The sequence below is a fragment of the Oncorhynchus kisutch genome, linkage group LG4 (assembly GCF_002021735.2).
Source record: "Oncorhynchus kisutch isolate 150728-3 linkage group LG4, Okis_V2, whole genome shotgun sequence".
NCBI lineage: Eukaryota > Metazoa > Chordata > Actinopteri > Salmoniformes > Salmonidae > Oncorhynchus > Oncorhynchus kisutch.
Genome location: NC_034177.2, coordinates 53,889,923 through 53,908,271, shown reverse-complemented (window position 1 = coordinate 53,908,271; position 18,349 = coordinate 53,889,923). Strand labels below are relative to the sequence as shown.

The following is an 18,349-nucleotide window of genomic DNA, read 5'->3' as shown; positions in this document are numbered from 1 at the left end:
GGTCAATTAGCCACTGCTAGTGGTCATCAGCTAACCTTAGCACGGTCAACTCCTGCCAGTCTGCACAGCGCGATTCAACCCAGAGCATACCGGACTGCTTTATCGCCACATCTCCGGTTTCCTACCGCATGCTCTGAACCTTTTCACCTGGATCATCGCAGCTAGCTAGCTGCTATCTGAGTGGCTACCCCTTGGCTAACGTCTCTCCCGAAGCAAGCACCAGTGAGCCTGGAACTAGCCTCGTGCTAGGCCCAACTCCTGGCTAGCTGAAGAGGTCCATCAGCCACTCCTTGGGCTACAATACATATTTTGCCAATTGGCCTGGACCCTTTGACTGCCTACACGGAGCCCTGCCGATCCAACATGACTGGTCTGCCGACGTAACCGTCCCAGGGGACTACAACAGACTTCTTCCATCGGAACATCCCCCTAAGGCCCTTCTGCTAGCCTGCTAGCCCCGGCCCGCTAGCTGTCTGAATCGCCGTGTCTCCAAATCGCCAAGCTACCCACTGGTTCCTATGATCACTCGGCTACGCATGCCTCTCCCCAATGTCAATATGTCTTGTCCATTGCTGTTTTGGTTAGTGATTGTTGTCTTATTTCACTGTAGAGCCTCCAGTCCTGCTCAATATGCCTTAGCTAGCCCTTTTGTTTCGCCTACCACACATGGGGTGACCTCACCTGGTCTAAATTATGTCTCTAGAGACAAAACCCTCTCATCGTCACTCAATGCCTAGGTTTACTGTATTCAGGTTTACTGTATTCACATCCTACCATACCCTTGTCTGTACATTATGCCTTGAATCTCTTCTTCCACGCCCCGAAACCTGCTCCGTTTAGTCTCTGTTCCGAATTCACTAGACGACCAGTTCTTATAGTCTTTAGCCGTACCCTTATCCTATGTTCTCCTGGTGATGTAGAGGTTAATCCAGGCCCTGCATCGCCTAGCTCCACTCCCATTCCACAGGCGCTCTCATTTGTTGACTTCTGTAACCGTAAAAGCCTTGGTTTCATGCATGTTAACATTAGGAGCCTCCTCCCTAAGTTTGTTTTACTCACTGCTTTAGCACACTCTGCCAATCCAGATGTCTTAGCCATGTCTGAATCCTGGCTTGGGAAGGCCACCAAAAATACTGAAATTTCCATCCCTAACTATAACATTTTCCAACAAGATAGAACTGCCAAAGGGGGTGGAGTTGCAATCTACTGCAGAGATAACCTGCATAGTTCTGTCATACTATCCAGGTCTGTGCCCAAACAATTCGAGCTTCTACTTCTAAAAATACACCTGTCCAGAAACAAGTCTCTCGCCGTTGCCGCTTTTTATAGACCACTTTCTGCCCCCAGCTGTACCCTGGACACCATATGTGAATTGATGGCCCCCATCTATCTTCAGAGCTCGCACTGTTAGGTGACCTACACGGGACATGCATAACACCCCGGCCGTCCTACAATCTAAGCGAGATGCCCTCAATTTCACACAAATTATCAATGAACCTACCAGGTACAACCCCAAATCCGTAAACACGGGCACCCTCACAGATATCATTGTGACCAACCTGCCCTCTAAATACACCTCTGCTGATTTCAACCAGGATCTCAGCGATCACTGCCTCATTGCCTGCGTCCGTAATGGGCCTGAGGTCAAACGACCACGACTCATCACTGTCAAACATTCCCTAAAACACTTCAGCGGGCAGGCCTTTCTAATTGACCTGGTCGAGGTATCCTGGAAGGATATTGACCTCATTCCGTCAGTAGAGGATGCCTGGAATTCTTTAAAAGTGCTTTCCTCACCATCTTAAATAAGCATGCCCCATTCAAAAAGGTAGAACCAGGAACAGATATAGCCCATGGTTCACTACAGACCTGACTGCCCTTGCCCAGCACAAAAACATCCTGTGGCATACTGCATTAGCATCGAATAGCCCCCGCGATATGCAACTTTTCAGGCAAGTTAGGAACCAATATAGACAGGCAGTGTAGCACAAACTCCAAAAAGTTCTGGGACACTGTAAAGTCCATAGAGAATAAGAGCACCTTCTCTCAGCTGTCCACTGCACTGAGGCTAGGAAACACTGTCACCACCGATAAATCCACAATAATTGAGAATTTCAATAAGCATTTTTCTACGGCTGGCCATGCTTTCCACCTCGCTACCCCTACCCCGTTCAACAGCCCTGCATCCCCCACAGCAACTTGCTCAAACCTCCCCCATTTTTCTCCTTCAGCCAAATCCAGATAGCTGATGTTCTGAAAGTATTGCAAAATCTGGACCCCTACAAATCAGCTGGACTAGACAATTTGGAATGTCTCTTCCTAAAATTATCCGTCGCAGTTGTTGCAACCCCTATTACTAGCCTGTTCAACCTATCTTTCGTATCATCTGAGATCCATCTCATCTGAGATGGTCTTGGGTGCACCTCAGCCACGTTCAAGGTCCTAAACGATATCATAACAGCCATCAATAAAAGACAATACTGTGCAGCCGTCTTCATCAATCTGGCCAAGGCTTTTGTCAATCACCGCATTCTTATCGGCAGACTCCACAACCTTGGTGTCTCAAATGACTGCCTCGCCTGGTTCACCAACTACTCCTCAGATAGATTTCAGTGTGTCAAATCGGAGGGCCTGTTGTCCGGAACTCTGGCAGTCTCTATGGGGGTGCCACAGGGTTCAATTCTCAGGCCGACTCTTTTCTCTGTATACATCAATGATGTCACTCTTGCTGCTGGTGATTATCTGGTCCACCTCTACTCAGACGACACCATTCGGTATACTTCTGGCCCTTCTTTGGCCACCCTGTTAACAAACCTCCAGACGGGCTTCAATGCCATACAACTCTCCTTCTGTGGCTTCCAACTGCTCTTCAATGCAAGTAAAACTAAATGCATGCTCTTCAACCGATCGCTAACCACACCTGCCTGCAATTCACACGTCATTACTCTGGACGGTTCTGACTTAGAATATGTGGACAATTACAAATACCTAGGTGTATGGTTAGACTGTAAACTCTCCTTCCAGAGTCCTTCCAGACTCAAGACTCAAGCATCTCCAATCCAAAATTAAATCTAGAACTGGCATCCTATTTCGCAACTAAGCATCCTTCAATCATGCTGCCAAACATACCCTTGTAAAACTGATTATCCTACTGATCCTTGACCTCGGCGATGTAATTTACAAAATAGCCTCCAACACTCTACTCAGCAAAATGGATGCAGTCTATCACAGTGCCATCCTTTTATTCACCAATGCCCTATATACTACCCACCACTGCGACCTGTATGCTCTCGTTGGCTGGCTCACGCGTCATATTTGTCGCCAAACCCACTGGCTCCAGGTCATCTTTTAGACTTTGCTAGAAAAAGCCCACCTTTTCTCAGCTCACTGGTCACCAAAGCAGCACCCAGCAGTAGCACGCGCTACAGCAGGTACATTTCACTGGTTGCCCCCAAAGCCTATTCCTCTTTTGGTCACCTTTCCTTCCAGTTTTCTGCTGCCAATGACTGGAACGAATTGCAAAAATCACTGAAGTTGGAGACTCATATCTCCCTCACTAACTTTAAGCACCAGCTGTCAGAGCTCACAGATCATCTGTACATAGCCCATCTGTAAGTAGCCCATCCATCTACCTCATCCCCATATTGTAATTTTCTTTGCTGCTCCTTTGCACCCCAGTATCTTTACTTGCACATTCATCTTCACCACATCTATCACTCCAGTGTTTAATTGCTAATTTGTAACTACTTCGCCACTACGGCTTATTTATTGCCTTACCTCCCTAATCTCAACTAATTTGCACACACTGTATATATATGTTTTCTTTTGTGTTATTGACTGTACATTTGTTTATTCCATGTGTAACTCTGTGTTGTTGTTTGTATCCTACTGCTTTGTTTTATCTTGGCCAGGTCGCAGTTGTAAATGAGAACTTGTTCTTAACTGGCCAACCTGGTTAAATAAAGGTGAAATAAAAAAATATGTTTAGAATATCACATCTGTTGAAAATGTTTGATATTTGAATCAAAGCAAATTACTGAACGATGAGTTATAGTTAATAGTTTGTACTGTATAACCCCAACATGTAAGTACACTATGGCTTTGTAGTATTTTATTAGGATTTCACAAAGACCAAATGACTATCTCTCTCATTCTGTCTCTGTCTCGTTCCCCCTCTCCCCAGACCAACAGACGCACTCAGTCATCACATCGCAGGGTTCTTTGTTTTCAGCTTGGTGCTTAACTGAAGCATTTGGGATTTGTATTCCCATTGAATAATAGTGCAGTTTTTTCTTCTCCTGGACATGAAAGGAATATTTATTGTATTTGCATTTTACGCCTGAGTGTAATTAGAAATAGGGAGAGTGATGTCAAGGGTCTGTGTGTGTGAGCGAGTGTGTGTGAGCAAGTCCCAGTACAGCTGTGTCCTGGAGTACATCACTCTGCCTTTTCATCTTCACCCTTCCCTAACCACTACACTCCATTCTTCTCCTCTCTCTCTGTCCCTCCCTTCCTCTCACTTCTTCTTTCTGTCTCTGGTGTCCTCCATCTTTCTAACTCTCCCTGGTGTTCCCCATCTCTCTACCTCTCCCTGGTGTCCCCATCTCTCTAGCTCTCCCTGGTGTCCCTCATCTCTCTAGCTCTCCCTGATGTCCCCCATCTCACTAGCTCTCCCTGGTGTGCCATATCTCTCTAGCTCTACCTGGTGTCACCCATCTCTCTAGCTCTCCCTGGTGTCACTCATCTCTCTAGCTCTCCCTGGTGTCCCCCATCTGACTAGCTCTCCCCGGTGTCACTCATCTCTCTAGCTCTCCCTGGTTTCACCCATCTCTCTAGCTCTCCCTGGTGTCACTCATCTCTCTAGCTCTCCCCAGTGTCACTCATCTCTCCAGCTCTCCCCGGTGTCACTCCTCTCTCTAGCTCTCCCCGGTGTCCCCCATCTCTATAGCTCTCCCCGGTGTCACTCAGCTCTCTACCTCTCCCCGCTGTCACTCATCTCTCGAGCACTCCCCGGTGTCACTCATCTCTCTAGAGCTCCCTGGTGTCCCCATCTCTCCCCGGTGTCCCCCATCTCTCTAGCTCTCACAGGTGTCACCCATCTCTCTAGCTCTCCCTGGTGTCCCCCATCTCTCAAGCTCTCCCTGCTGTCCCTAATCTCTCTAGCTCTCCCTGGTGTCCCCCATCTCTCTAGCTCTCCATGGGGTTCCCCATCTCTCTAGCTCTCCCTGGTGTCCCCCATCTCTCTAGCTCTCCCCGGTTTTCCCCATCTCTCTAGCTCTCCCTGATGTCACTCATCTCTCTAGCTCTCCCCGGTGTCACTCATCTCTCTATCTCTCCCCGGTGTCCCCCATCTCTCTAGCTCTCCCCTGTGTCACTCAGCTCTCTACCTCTCCCCGGTGTCCCCCATCTCTCTAGCTCTCCCTGGTGTGCCCTATCTCTCTTGCTCTACCTGGTGTCACCCATCTCTCTAGCTCTCCCTGGTGTCACTCATCTCTCTAGCTCTCCCCGGTGTCCCCCATCTCTCTAGCTCTCCCCGGTGTCCCTCATCTCTCTAGCTCTCCATGGGTTCCCCCATCTCTCTAGCTCTACCTGGTTTCCCCCATCGCTCACCATTTTTTTAAATACAATCATTCATTCTCTCTTTGGTTTTTATCTTGCTTAAATTCATTTTCCTTTTTTTTTGTCCTGTGCGGTTCTACGTAAGACACAAATTGGTTTCTTAGTTTTCCTACACGCACAGATTGACAGACCCCAGATTTATGTTTTTCTCTCAATAGTCAATGCTCCAACAAGTATGGACCAAAGATACGTATTAGTGGGATATACTGTGATGTATTGTTCCACTCCTCAGCTTGTATACTATGTGGTTGTAGTAATGTTCATATGGACCAGCTTTTCCCAACTCCAGTTCTCGAGTACCCCCAACTGCGCACATTTTTGTTGTAGCCCTGGACAAGCACACCTGATTCAACTTGTCAACTAATCATCAAGCCCTCAATGAGTTGAATCCGGTGAGTTTGTCAGTGGCTACAACACAAATATCTGCTAGTGGTGGAGTTGAGAAACACTGGTATAGAGTACAGCTTTGTGTAATTTGTTAACTTTGCTAATTTTGCCTGTCTAACTGGGACAGAATCAACAGATTCAACAGCACTCAGGGCCATAACTAACAGTCTGATTGGATAACAATGTCTAGTTGTTGATGTCGAGGGTTCAAATGCCACTGCTACTTAACATGCATAATTTAATGTTGCATGTTAGATTAGATTCCCTAATTCAAGTAGCGGCCAGAAGAGTACCTAAGGGGATGTTATTCCTTCTTATTCATTCTCCTTCTCACCCCCCTCCTCTCCTCCTTACATGCAGATTGGGGCGGCAGGGTAGCCTAGTGGTTAGAGCGTTGGATTAGTAACTGGAAGGTTGCAAGTTCAAACCCCCGAGCTGACAAGGTACAAATCTGTCGTTCTGCCCCTGAACAGGCAGTTAACCCACTGTTCCTAGGCCGTCATTGAAAATAAGAATGTGTTCTTAACTGACTTGCCTGGTTAAATAAAGGTCAAATAAAAAAAAGATTGGGCTGTTATGAGCTGTCTGCTATGATTAATGACATAGAACAATGACCTGCTCACTCCCATGGTAAGACTGAGACATGGCTTGCTGCACAATTATGAATACACACAGGGACACATGGAGATACACACACAGACAGCCTAACCAGAGACATGGGGATGAAAATGGGTGTTTGCTGGTTGTTGGTTGATTGACACCAGAAATCTTGAGGGTTTGATTAAATAACGTAGGAGGCTAAATTGAGGCAATGGGACATTGTTGATTCATATTGGCATAATGACTTTCCACTTATCTTGTTCTTAATGTCCAAAGTCACAGTCTGTAGAGCTGCATTTTTTTTAAACTTTCACCAACCTCTCACTCATCCCTTACTCATGAGGCTCTTGTGAGTGTTTCACAGCTCATCGAGAGAAATATGAGATGGTTAGAGAGAGAGAGAGGGTTAGAGAGAGAGAGAGAGAGAGAGAGAGGGTTAGAGAGAGAGAGAGAGAGAGAGGGTTAGAGAGAGAGAGAGAGAGAGAGAGGGTTAGAGAGAGAGAGAGAGAGAGAGAGGGAGAGGGGGGGGGTGAGAGAGAAGCTAATTCTCCCCATTGGAGCAGATGGGACATCAGTGGCACAGCCTGGCAGCGCGTTTCCCAGTGAAGTACCAGTGTGTCCCAGACTGACAATGGGCATTAGCAGAGGAAAGTGAGGATAGGCGGCAAAAGCATGGAATCCACACTGATATGCTCCGTTACAACAGAGGAAGCAATGGAGAAACTGAGCATTCAGTTTGGATTACAGGCTAAAGGATCAACAGAGCACCATTATGACTGAAGATCACAGATCACATTAATTTAGACTGCATCATTCAGGATTGATACATTGTCCATTAACATGGGTTATCTGGTCAATATCAAAAAGCTAACAAGGCCGAAAAGCAGCCAACAAATTCACAGCATATGTGGGAACTCCTTCAAGACTGTTAGAAAACCATGCCAGGTGAAGCTGGTTGAGAGAACGCCAAGTGCAAATCTGGCATCAAGGCAAACTTTGAAGAATCTAAAATCTAATTTGATTTGTTTAACACTTTTTTGGTTATCACATCATTCCGTATGTGTTATTTCATAGTTTTGATGTCTTCACTGTTATTCTACAATGTAGAAAATAGTAAAATAAAGAAAAACCCCTGAATGAGTAGGTATGTCCAAACCTTTGACTGGTAATGTGTATATTTTACTTCATTATTTTCCCTTAACCCTACCACCCCTCCCCTAATTGGAGTAAACTAATGGATGACAACACTTAGGCTTCTACTTCCAGCTTACACATACTATATACATTTTAGGGACACACTATATTTTACAATAGTTATATTTTGTTTGTTTTTAGTCACATCCTTCAGCTATCCTCAACCCCTCCCATCTCTGAAGAGATATATTTTTTCAACTGTGTTGTTTTTGTGATAATACCTCTCATACTACTTCTACTTGACCTTGATTGGCATTTGGCAGACACTGTGTGTATTCATGATGTGACACTTTTGGCCATAATGTTCAGGTACTGAAACCCTGGGTCACAGCATTAGGAGTCATGGGGCTCAGGGTTATGTAGGGCTCTGTGGGGTTAATGGGGCTACTGTGGGTTTCTCTTCTCTTAACTTGCCTTACTTCACCTTGTCACTTCACTGAAACTGTCACTTTACACACATATGCACAGACACACGCAAACATGTAAGCATGAGCACACACACACACACACACACACACACACACACACACACACACACACACACACACACACACACACACACACACACACACACACACACACACAGAAACACGCAGGCAAACACATAAAAGAATATGCACATGCACACACACACACAGACAGACACAGACTCACACACAAACAGATCATGATAAAATGCATGTATGCAGAGTGTTTAGCTTAGAGCGTTTAATTAAAATATTATGAAAGAACCTTATATTATGATATATCCACAAGGTTATTTGATTTTGTCTGTAGGGAGCCTTCTTATTCCTTACTGAAATTAATATTAATCTCTGCAGACAATGTGTTTTTTAAATTAAATGTGTGGAAGAGAAGAGGGCCTCATTTTGAAAGCAAGCACCAGTCAGAGTTCATCATGCACATCATTTGTTCTCCCAGGCCTGTGACAACGTGGTGTGTGTGTGCGTGTCTGCAGTATGTGTTTGGGCCAGTGCACTCGGAAAGTATTCAGACCCCTTGACTTTTTCCACATTTTGTTACATTACTGTTTTGTTACATTACTTAAATTCTAAAATTTATTACATCGTTTTTCCCCTCATCAATCGACACAAGATACCCTATAATGCAAAAGAAAAAAAAGGTTAAGACATTTTTGAAAATGTATTTTTTTAAATCCTGAAATATCACATTTACATAAAAATTCAGACCCTTTACTCAGTACTTTGTTGAAGCACCTTTAACAGCGATTACAGCCTTGAGTCTTCTTGGTTATGACGCTACAAGTTTGGCACATCTGTATTTTGGGAGTTTCTCCCATTCTTCTCTGCAGATCCTCTCAAGCTCTGTCAGGTTGGATGGGGAGCATCGCTGCACAGCTATTTCCAGGTTTCTCCAAAGATGTTTGAACGGGCTCCGGCTGGGAAACTGAAGGACATTCAGAGACTTGACCCGAAGCCACTCCTGCATTGTCTTGACTGGGTGCTTAGGGTCGTTGTCCTGATGGGTTGTTGTCTTGATGGAAGGTATAAACCTTCCCCCAAGTCTGAGGTCCTGAGCGCTCTGGAGCAGATTTTCATCAAGGATCCCTCTGTACTTTGCTCCATTCATCTTTACCCCGATCCTGACTAGTGTTTCAGACCCTGCCACTGAAAAACATCTACACAGCACAATGCTGACACCACCATGCTTCACCGTAGGGATGGTGCAAGGTTTCCTCCAGATGTGAATCTTGGCATTCAGGCCAAAGAGTTCAATCTTGGTTTCATCAGACCAGAGAATCTTGTTTCTCATGGGCTGAGAGTCTTTAGGTGCCTTTTGTCAAACTCCAAGCGGGCTGTCCTGTGCCTTTTACTGAGGAGTGGCTTCCGTCTAGCCTCTCAACTGTAAAGGCCTGATTGGTGAGGTGCTGCAGAGATGGTTGTCTTTCTGAAATATTCTCCTATCTCCACAGAGGAACTCGGGAGCTCTGTCAGAGTGACTATCGGGTTCTTGGTCACCTCCCTGACTAAGGCCCTTCTCTCCCAATTTCTCAGTTTGGCCGGGCAGCCAGCTCTAGTTTGGTGATTCCAAACTTCTTCCATTTAAGAATGCCACTGTGTCCTAGGGGAACTTCAATACTGCAGAAATGTTTTGGTACCCTTCCCCAGTTCCTTGGACCTCATGGCTTGGTTTTTGCTCTGACATGTACTGTCAACTGTGGGACCTTATATAGACAGGTGTGTGTGCCTTTGCAAATCATGTCCAATCAACTGAATTTACCACAGGTGGATTCCGATCAAGTTGTAGAAACATCTCCAGAAGCATCATTTGGAGCTGCAGTTTGGAGCTGTTAAATGCTCATGATTCAAGTAATAGTTCACTTGAATCATGACATTAACATCAAACTCAGAGCATTCAAAAACATGCATTATCAAAATTCTAAGAATTTTGATAATGCATGTTTTTGAATGCTCTGAGTTTGATGTTAATATCATAGACTAGAAAAATGCTTCTGTCAAAGCAATTCTAAATTTCATTCTGTAGCTTCTGTCAACATTGTTCTATAGAATGATATTCACAACAGAATTATAAATGAAACATCAAACAGCTCTGACAGTTCTGAGGGGGGATGATTACCAGAGGGAAGCTGTATGGTAATATCCATGTTGGAGAGTGCCAGGGGGAAAGGGCAGCACACACTCTATCTCTCTTTCTCACAAACTCTCACACGCACGCACACGCACACACACACACACACACACAATCTTGTTTCTCATGGTCTGAGAGTCTTTAGGTACCTTTTGTCAATCTATGGTATAGTGCAGGTGGTGAGGTGGAAAAGGGTAACCCAGCTAGCACATAATGTTTTGAGAATCATATGTTTCTAAAAGCTTGGTGAGTGCATGGTTGTCCTATGGTTATTTTGCATACAAACTTCCCACAACTTCCTGGGAGTGGTGCAGGATAGTTGCTTGACTTTGGAGCAGTGTCAGTACATTTAAGGAACTTGACATAAAATATATATTTTCTTTATATTTCATTACTTTAACAGAACATTTCAGAAAAGTTCAAACATGGTTACATTTCATTTACATTTTGGTAATGTTCTAGGAGAGTTCTGTAACAGGTTTGAAATTGGGAATGTTCTCAAATAGTTCAGAAAATGTTAAGAAACAACATTCCACTGTGGGAATTTCAGTACTTCAGCATAACGAGTCCTACAGGTTTCCTCATGGTTGTATTTAAAATAATGTTCTCGATGTTCCAACACAGAAATACTTTAGTAAGGTTCAGAGAATGATCAAAGAATGTTATTTAAAAACATACATTCCGTTCTCAACATAAACAAAACTTTCCTTATCCTCTATCTTGTTAATTGTGTTCAGGTGTGTTGGCCTCGCCCACTAATTGGCCACACCTGATCTCAATGAGTGTAGTTTCCTTTGAAATGGGGTTTGTTTGAATATACTTAATGAATAGCTTTGTATTTATAAAAAAATACACAGCCTGCTAGCTTCATCCTGTTGGCACAGTGGACAAATTCCATGGATAAAGAACAGAAGATCTTAGGTTCAAATCCTAAATTAAGGAAAATAAATGCGTAAGGAAATTAAAAAGTTGACCCAAAATAAGGTAGCAGTCTTATTGAAACATTCAGTGAAAGTTAAGTTAGTTATAGAGGACAAAAATCTAGAAATAATCTAGAATTTCAGTTTCAAAGCATAATAAAACCTCCCAGGAAAACATTCAAGGAACCAGAGTAGAACGTTCTCAGAACCCCCATGCAGAAATATTAACTTCTGTTCTCAGAACGTTTAGAAAACTTTTACCAGTCATGAAACATATGGCTTCGTTCTCACAACCAATGTTAAACCCAAAAAATGTTTGTTCCCAACTAACTATGGGAAACTGAGATGGAGGATTTATCACATGAATAGAGGGTAACCTGTGTGTGTGTGTGTGTGTGTCTGTGTCTGTGTGTGTGTCTGTGTGCGTGCGTGCGTGCATACTGTATGTGCGTGGAGAACAATCTGTGCATATGTTACTTCGGTATGGACATATTTACATTTGTTTGTGTGCATATGCATTTCTGCATGCAATGCATTTCTGCATGTAATGGATGTACAGGTGTGACAGCATAGCAGCCCATCTCACCCCTTCACCCCTACGGTATATACAGTGGGGCAAAAAATCTGCCACCAATTGTGCAAGTTCTCCCACTTAAAAAGATGAGAGAGGCCTGTAATTTTCATCATAGGTACACTTCAACTATGACAGACAAAATGACAAAATCACATTGTAGGATTTTTAATGAATTTATTTGCAAATTATGGTGGAAAATAAGCTCTCACAGACCTGTAACTTGTTCTTTAAGAGGCTCTTCTGTCCTCCACTCGTTACCTGTATTAAAACCTCTTGCAGCTCCCCCCCCCCCTACTTTGTGCAATTTCCGCCTGAAGACATACCCAAATCTAACAGCCTGTAGCTCAGGCACAGAACCAAGGATATGCATATTCTTGGTACCATTTGAAAGAAAACACTCTGAAGTTTGTGTAAATGTGAATTGAATGTAGGAGAATAACACACATTAGATCTGGTTTAGATAAAACAATGAAAAAAACATAAGTTTTTCTTTAAAATGAACAAGATAAAACAGACATTCAGATAGGATGATGGGGACAACTTCAGTGGAAAATATAAGAGGGCAACAGTACTGACATGACATTTATCATGAAGTCACCCAGGTGTCCCACACAAGTAGCCCAAATGTACCCAAGTGGCCAAATTGGTGAAGGTATACATTTTGAAACAAATAACCATACACAAAAAAACTAAATGGTATTCTAACACACCCCCCCAGAAATTGAGAAAATTAAAATTAAAATAAAAATGGGGAAAAAATTATTATTGATTAAAAAATATATGAAAAAAATATATATATACATTTACAAAATAACATTGGTAACTATTTACACACTTTCAATATTTGGAAGACCCTCAGTCCTCTATCAAATCAAATCTGTTCATATATCCCCAGCCTAAAACCCCAAACAGCAAGCAATGCAGGTGTAGAAGCACGGTGGCTAGGAAAAACTCCCCAGAAAGGCAAAAACCTAGGAAGAAACCTAGAGAGGAACCAGGCTATGAGGGGTGGCCAGTCCTCTTCTGGCTGTGCCGGGTGGAGTCACAGTGGTTGTAGAGGGTGCAACAGGACAGCACCTCAAGAGTAAAAATCAACAGTTTAGGGTTCCATAGCCGAAGGCAGAACAGTTGAAACTGGAACAGCGGCAAGGCCAGGTGGACTGGGGACAGCAAGGAGTCATCATGCCAGGTAGTCCTGACGCATGGTCCTAGGGCTCAGGTCCTCCTCCGAGAGAGAATGAGAGAATTAGAGAGAGCATACTTAAATTCAAAATTATTCAGCCCCTTTACTTTCAGTGCAGCAAACTCTCTCCAGAAGTTCAGTGAGGATCTCTGAATGATCCAATGTTGACCTAAATGACTAATGATGATAAATACAATCCACCTGTGTGTAATCAAGTCTCCGTATAAATGCACCTGCACTGTGATAGTCTCAGAGGTCCGTTAAAAGCGCAGAGAGCATCATGAAGAACAAGGAACACACCAGGCAGGTCCGAGATACTGTTGTGAAGACGTTTAAAGCCGGATTTGGATACAAAAAGATTTCCCAAGCTTTAAACATCCCAAAGAGCACTGTGCAAGCGATAATATTGAAATGGAAGGAGTATCAGACCACTGCAAATCTACCAAGACCTGGCCGTCCCTCTAAACTTTCAGCTCATACAAGGAGAAGACTGATCAGAGATGCAGCCAAGAGGCCCATGATCACTCTGGATGAACTGCAGAGATCTACAGCTGAGGTGGGAGACTCTGTCCATAGGACAACAATCAGTTGTATATTGCACAAATCTGGCCTTTATGGAAGAGTGTCAAGAAGAAAGCCATTTCTTAAAGATATCCATAAAAAGTGTCATTTAAAGTTTGCCACAAGCCACCTGGGAGACACACCAAACATGTGGAAGAAGGTGCTCTGGTCAGATGAAACCAAAATTGAACTTTTTGGCAACAATGCAAAACGTTATGTTTGGCGTAAAAGCAACACAGCTCATCACCCTGAACACACCATCCCCACTGTCAAACATGGTGGTGGCAGCATCATGGTTTGGGCCTGCTTTTCTTCAGCAGGGACAGGGAAGATGGTTAAAATTGATGGGAAGATGGATGGAGCCAAATACAGGACCATTCTGGAAGAAAACCTGATGGAGTCTGCAAAAGCCCTGAGACTGGGACGGAGATTTGTCTTCCAACAAGACAATGATCCAAAACATAAAGCAAAATCTACAATGGAATGGTTCAAAAATAAACATATCCAGGTGTTAGAATGGCCAAGTCAAAGTCCAGACCTGAATCCAATCGAGAATCTGTGTAAAGAACTGAAAACTGCTGTTCACAAATGCTCTCCATCCAATCTCACTGAGCTCGAGCTGTTTTGCAAGGAGGAATGGGAAAAAATGTCAGTCTCTCAATGTGCAAAACTGATAGAGACATACCCCAAGCGACTTACAGCTGTAATCGCAGCAAAAGGTGGCGCTACAAAGTATTAACTTAAGGGGGCTGAATAATTTTGCACGCCCAATTTTTCAGTTTTTGATTTGTTAAAAAGTTTGAAATATCCAATAAATGTCGTTCATGATTGTGTCCCACTTGTTGTTGATTCTTCACAAAAAATACAGTTTTATATCTTTATGTTTGAAGCCTGAAATGTGGCAAAATGTGGCAAAGTTCAAGGGGGCCGAATACTTTCGCAAGGCACTGTATATATAGAGAGTTGAAGGTTGAAGATTGAATATATTAGGTTGAATTATATTATTAATACCTGCTAGATCGACTGTCTCTTTTATATTATGACATTTCAGCTAGATCTACTGTCTCTATTATATTATGACAGACCAGCTAGATCTACTGTCTTTATTATATTACAACAGACCAGCTGTATCTACTGTCTCCATTACACTTTGGCCATTGATGTGGTCCTGCCCTCTCCTCAACAGCCTCAAATAGGCTATTTCATGTGGGTTGGGGTGGGGCGGCAGACACGCACATCTCACATTTCATGACATTACATGTTTATATATTGCTTCTAAATTTAAAAAAAAATCACAAATAATATTTGATATTATTAATTTCAAACAAGGGCATTAGCATGATAAGAACTTACCAGTCCAAAACGATGTCCTCTCCCGTTCAAAAAATATTCCTCCGGGGCCTCCCGGGTGGTGCAGTGATTAAGGGCGCTGTACTGCAGCACCAGCTGTGCCATCAGAGTCCCTGGGTTCGCGCCCAGGCTCTGTCGTAACCGGCCACGACCGGGAGGTCCGTGGGGCGACGCACAATTGGCCTAGCGTCGTCCGTGTTAGGGAGGGATTGGTCGGTAGGGATGTTCTTGTCTCATCGCGCACCAGCGAGTCCTGTGGCGGGCCAAGGTTGCAACCAACCAAGGTTGCCAGGTGCACGGTGTTTCCTCCGACACATTGGTGTGACTGGCTTCCGGGTTGGATGCGCACTGTGTTAAAGAAGCAGTGCGGCTTTGTTGGGTTGTGTATCGGAGGACGTCTCTCCGTCTCTTGTGTATCGGAGCCCGTACGGGAGTTGTAGCGATGAGACAAGATAGTAGCTACTACAACAATTGGATACCATGACATTGGGGAGAAAAAGGGGTAAACTCAAAAAAATAATAACAATACTTCAATACTCACTTTACGCTGAAGCTTCTTACTACATGGGTCTTGCAACACATAAACATGACCTATTGCCATTTACCTCAGCTCATTGGCTATCTACCTACCTATCTATTGGGTTAAAATACAGTCAATCAATGAAACAGCAGGCAAATCATTGGTGCACAATGATGTCATGACTTGTTGTCTTCAAATCGGTTTCTTCAGTCAATACGTCCCGCGAAATGGCCCATCACGTTTGATTGTGTTACAAACAAACTAGTTGATTGCAGTGAAACCAGACATGACTGGAAAAGTCACGTTCTGTGTGGGTCAAAAATGTGTCGGCAAAAATGGAATGAGACGGAATTCACGACACAAGCGGTTCACAAAATGTTTCGTGTTAGGCTATAAAAACGGATTTTATCAAACAAAAGATCATTCATTGTGCAACAATGAGCATTGGAATTGCAAACAGACGAAGATCGTCTAAGGTAAACAATTTATTTTAATGCAGTTTGTGATTATGTTATGCCTGTGCTGGTTAAAATTGTTATTTTTAATGGGGCTCTATGCTCAGATAATCGCATCGTATTCTTTCGCAGTAAATCCTTTTTTAAACAACAACGCAGTTGGATTAGCAAGATTCTAGGCTTTCGATACATGTGAGACACTTGTATTTTAGTTCATGTTTAATATGACTATTTATGTAGCGATCACCTTATGTTGTGGAATTTCAGCCCGCTAGCGGGTTCCGTGCGCAGGGAGGTTCCTACAATCTAAACTTGATGCCCTCAATCTCACACAAATAATCAATGAACCTACCAGGTACCTCCCCAAAACCTTAAACACGGGCACCCTCATAGATATCATCCTAACCAACTTCCCCTCTAAATACACCTCTGCTGTCTTCAACCAAGATCTCAGCGATCACTGCCTCATTGCCTGCATCCGTAATGGGTCAGCGGTCAAACGACCTCCACTCATCACTGTAAAACGCTCCCTGAAACACTTCTGCGAGCAGGCCTTTCTAATCGACCTGGCCGGGGTATCCTGGAAGGATATTGATCTCATCCCGTCAGTAGAGGATGCCTGGATATTTTTTAAAAATGCCTTCCTAACCATCTTAAATAAACATGCCCCATTTAAGAAATTTAGAACCAGGAACAGATATAGCCCTTGGTTCTCCCCAGACCTGACTGCCCTTAACCAACACAAAAACATCCTATGGCGTTCTGCATTAGCATCGAACAGCCCCCGTGATATGCAGCTGTTCAGGGAAGCTAGAAATCATTATACACAGGCAGTTAGAAAAGCCAAGGCTAGCTTTTTCAAGCAGAAATTTGCTTCCTGCAACACTAACTCAAAAAAGTTCTGGGACACTGTAAAGTCCATGGAGAATAAGAACACCTCCTCCCAGCTGCCCACTGCACTGAAGATAGGAAACACTGTCACCACTGATAAATCCACCATAATTGAGAATTTCAATAAGCATTTTTCTACGGCTGGCCATGCTTTCCACCTGGCTACTCCTACCCCGGACAACAGCACTGCACCCCCAACAGCAACTCGCCCAAGCCTTCCCCATTTCTCCTTCTCCCAAATCCATTCAGCTGATGTTCTGAAAGAGCTGCAAAATCTGGACCCCTACAAATCAGCCGGGCTAGACAATCTGGACCCTTTCTTCCTAAAATTATCTGCCGAAATTGTTGCCACCCCTATTACTAGCCTGTTCAACCTCTCTTTCGTGTCGTCTGAGATTCCCAAAGATTGGAAAGCAGCTGCGGTCATCCCCCTCTTCAAAGGGGGGGACACTCTTGACCCAAACTGCTACAGACCTATATCTATCCTACCGTGCCTTTCGAAGGTCTTCGAAAGCCAAGTCAACAAACAGATTACCGACCATTTCGAATCTCACCATACCTTCTCTGCTATGCAATCCGGTTTCAGAGCTGGTCATGGGTGCACCTCAGCCACGCTCAAGGTCCTAAACGATATCTTAACCGCCATCGATAAGAAACATTACTGTGCAGCCGTATTCATTGATCTGGCCAAGGCTTTCGACTCTGTCAATCACCATATCCTCATCGGCAGACTCGACAGCCTTGGTTTCTCAAATGATTGCCTCGCCTGGTTCACCAACTACTTCTCTGATAGAGTTCAGTGTGTCAAATCGGAGGGTCTGCTGTCCGGACCTCTGGCAGTCTCTATGGGGGTGCCACAGGGTTCAATTCTTGGACCGACTCTCTTCTCTGTATACATCAATGAGGTCGCTCTTGCTGCTGGTGAGTCCCTGATCCACCTCTACGCAGACGACACCATTCTGTATACTTCCGGCCCTTCTTTGGACACTGTGTTAACAACCCTCCAGGCAAGCTTCAATGCCATACAACTCTCCTTCCGTGGCCTCCAATTGCTCTTAAATACAAGTAAAACTAAATGCATGCTCTTCAACCGATCGCTACCTGCACCTACCCGCCTGTCCAACATCACTACTCTGGACGGCTCTGACTTAGAATACGTGGACAACTACAAATACTTAGGTGTCTGGTTAGACTGTAAACTCTCCTTCCAGACCCATATCAAACATCTCCAATCCAAAGTTAAATCTAGAATTGGCTTCCTATTTCGCAACAAAGCATCCTTCACTCATGCTGCCAAACATACCCTTGTAAAACTGACCATCCTACCAATCCTCGACTTTGGCGATGTCATTTACAAAATAGCCTCCAATACCCTACTCAACAAATTGGATGCAGTCTATCACAGTGCAATCCGTTTTATCACCAAAGCCCCATATACTACCCACCATTGCGACCTGTACGCTCTCGTTGGCTGGCCCTCGCTTC

At 44.0% G+C, this 18,349-nt stretch overlaps 1 protein-coding gene across 1 annotated transcript in view; it reads right to left on the bottom strand.

The window, feature by feature from the left end:
- LOC109888924 (reelin) overlaps window positions 1-18,349 on the bottom strand; it is a 268,663-nt gene that overhangs the window by 167,343 nt on the left and 82,971 nt on the right. The gene's annotated exons all lie outside the window — the stretch shown is intronic.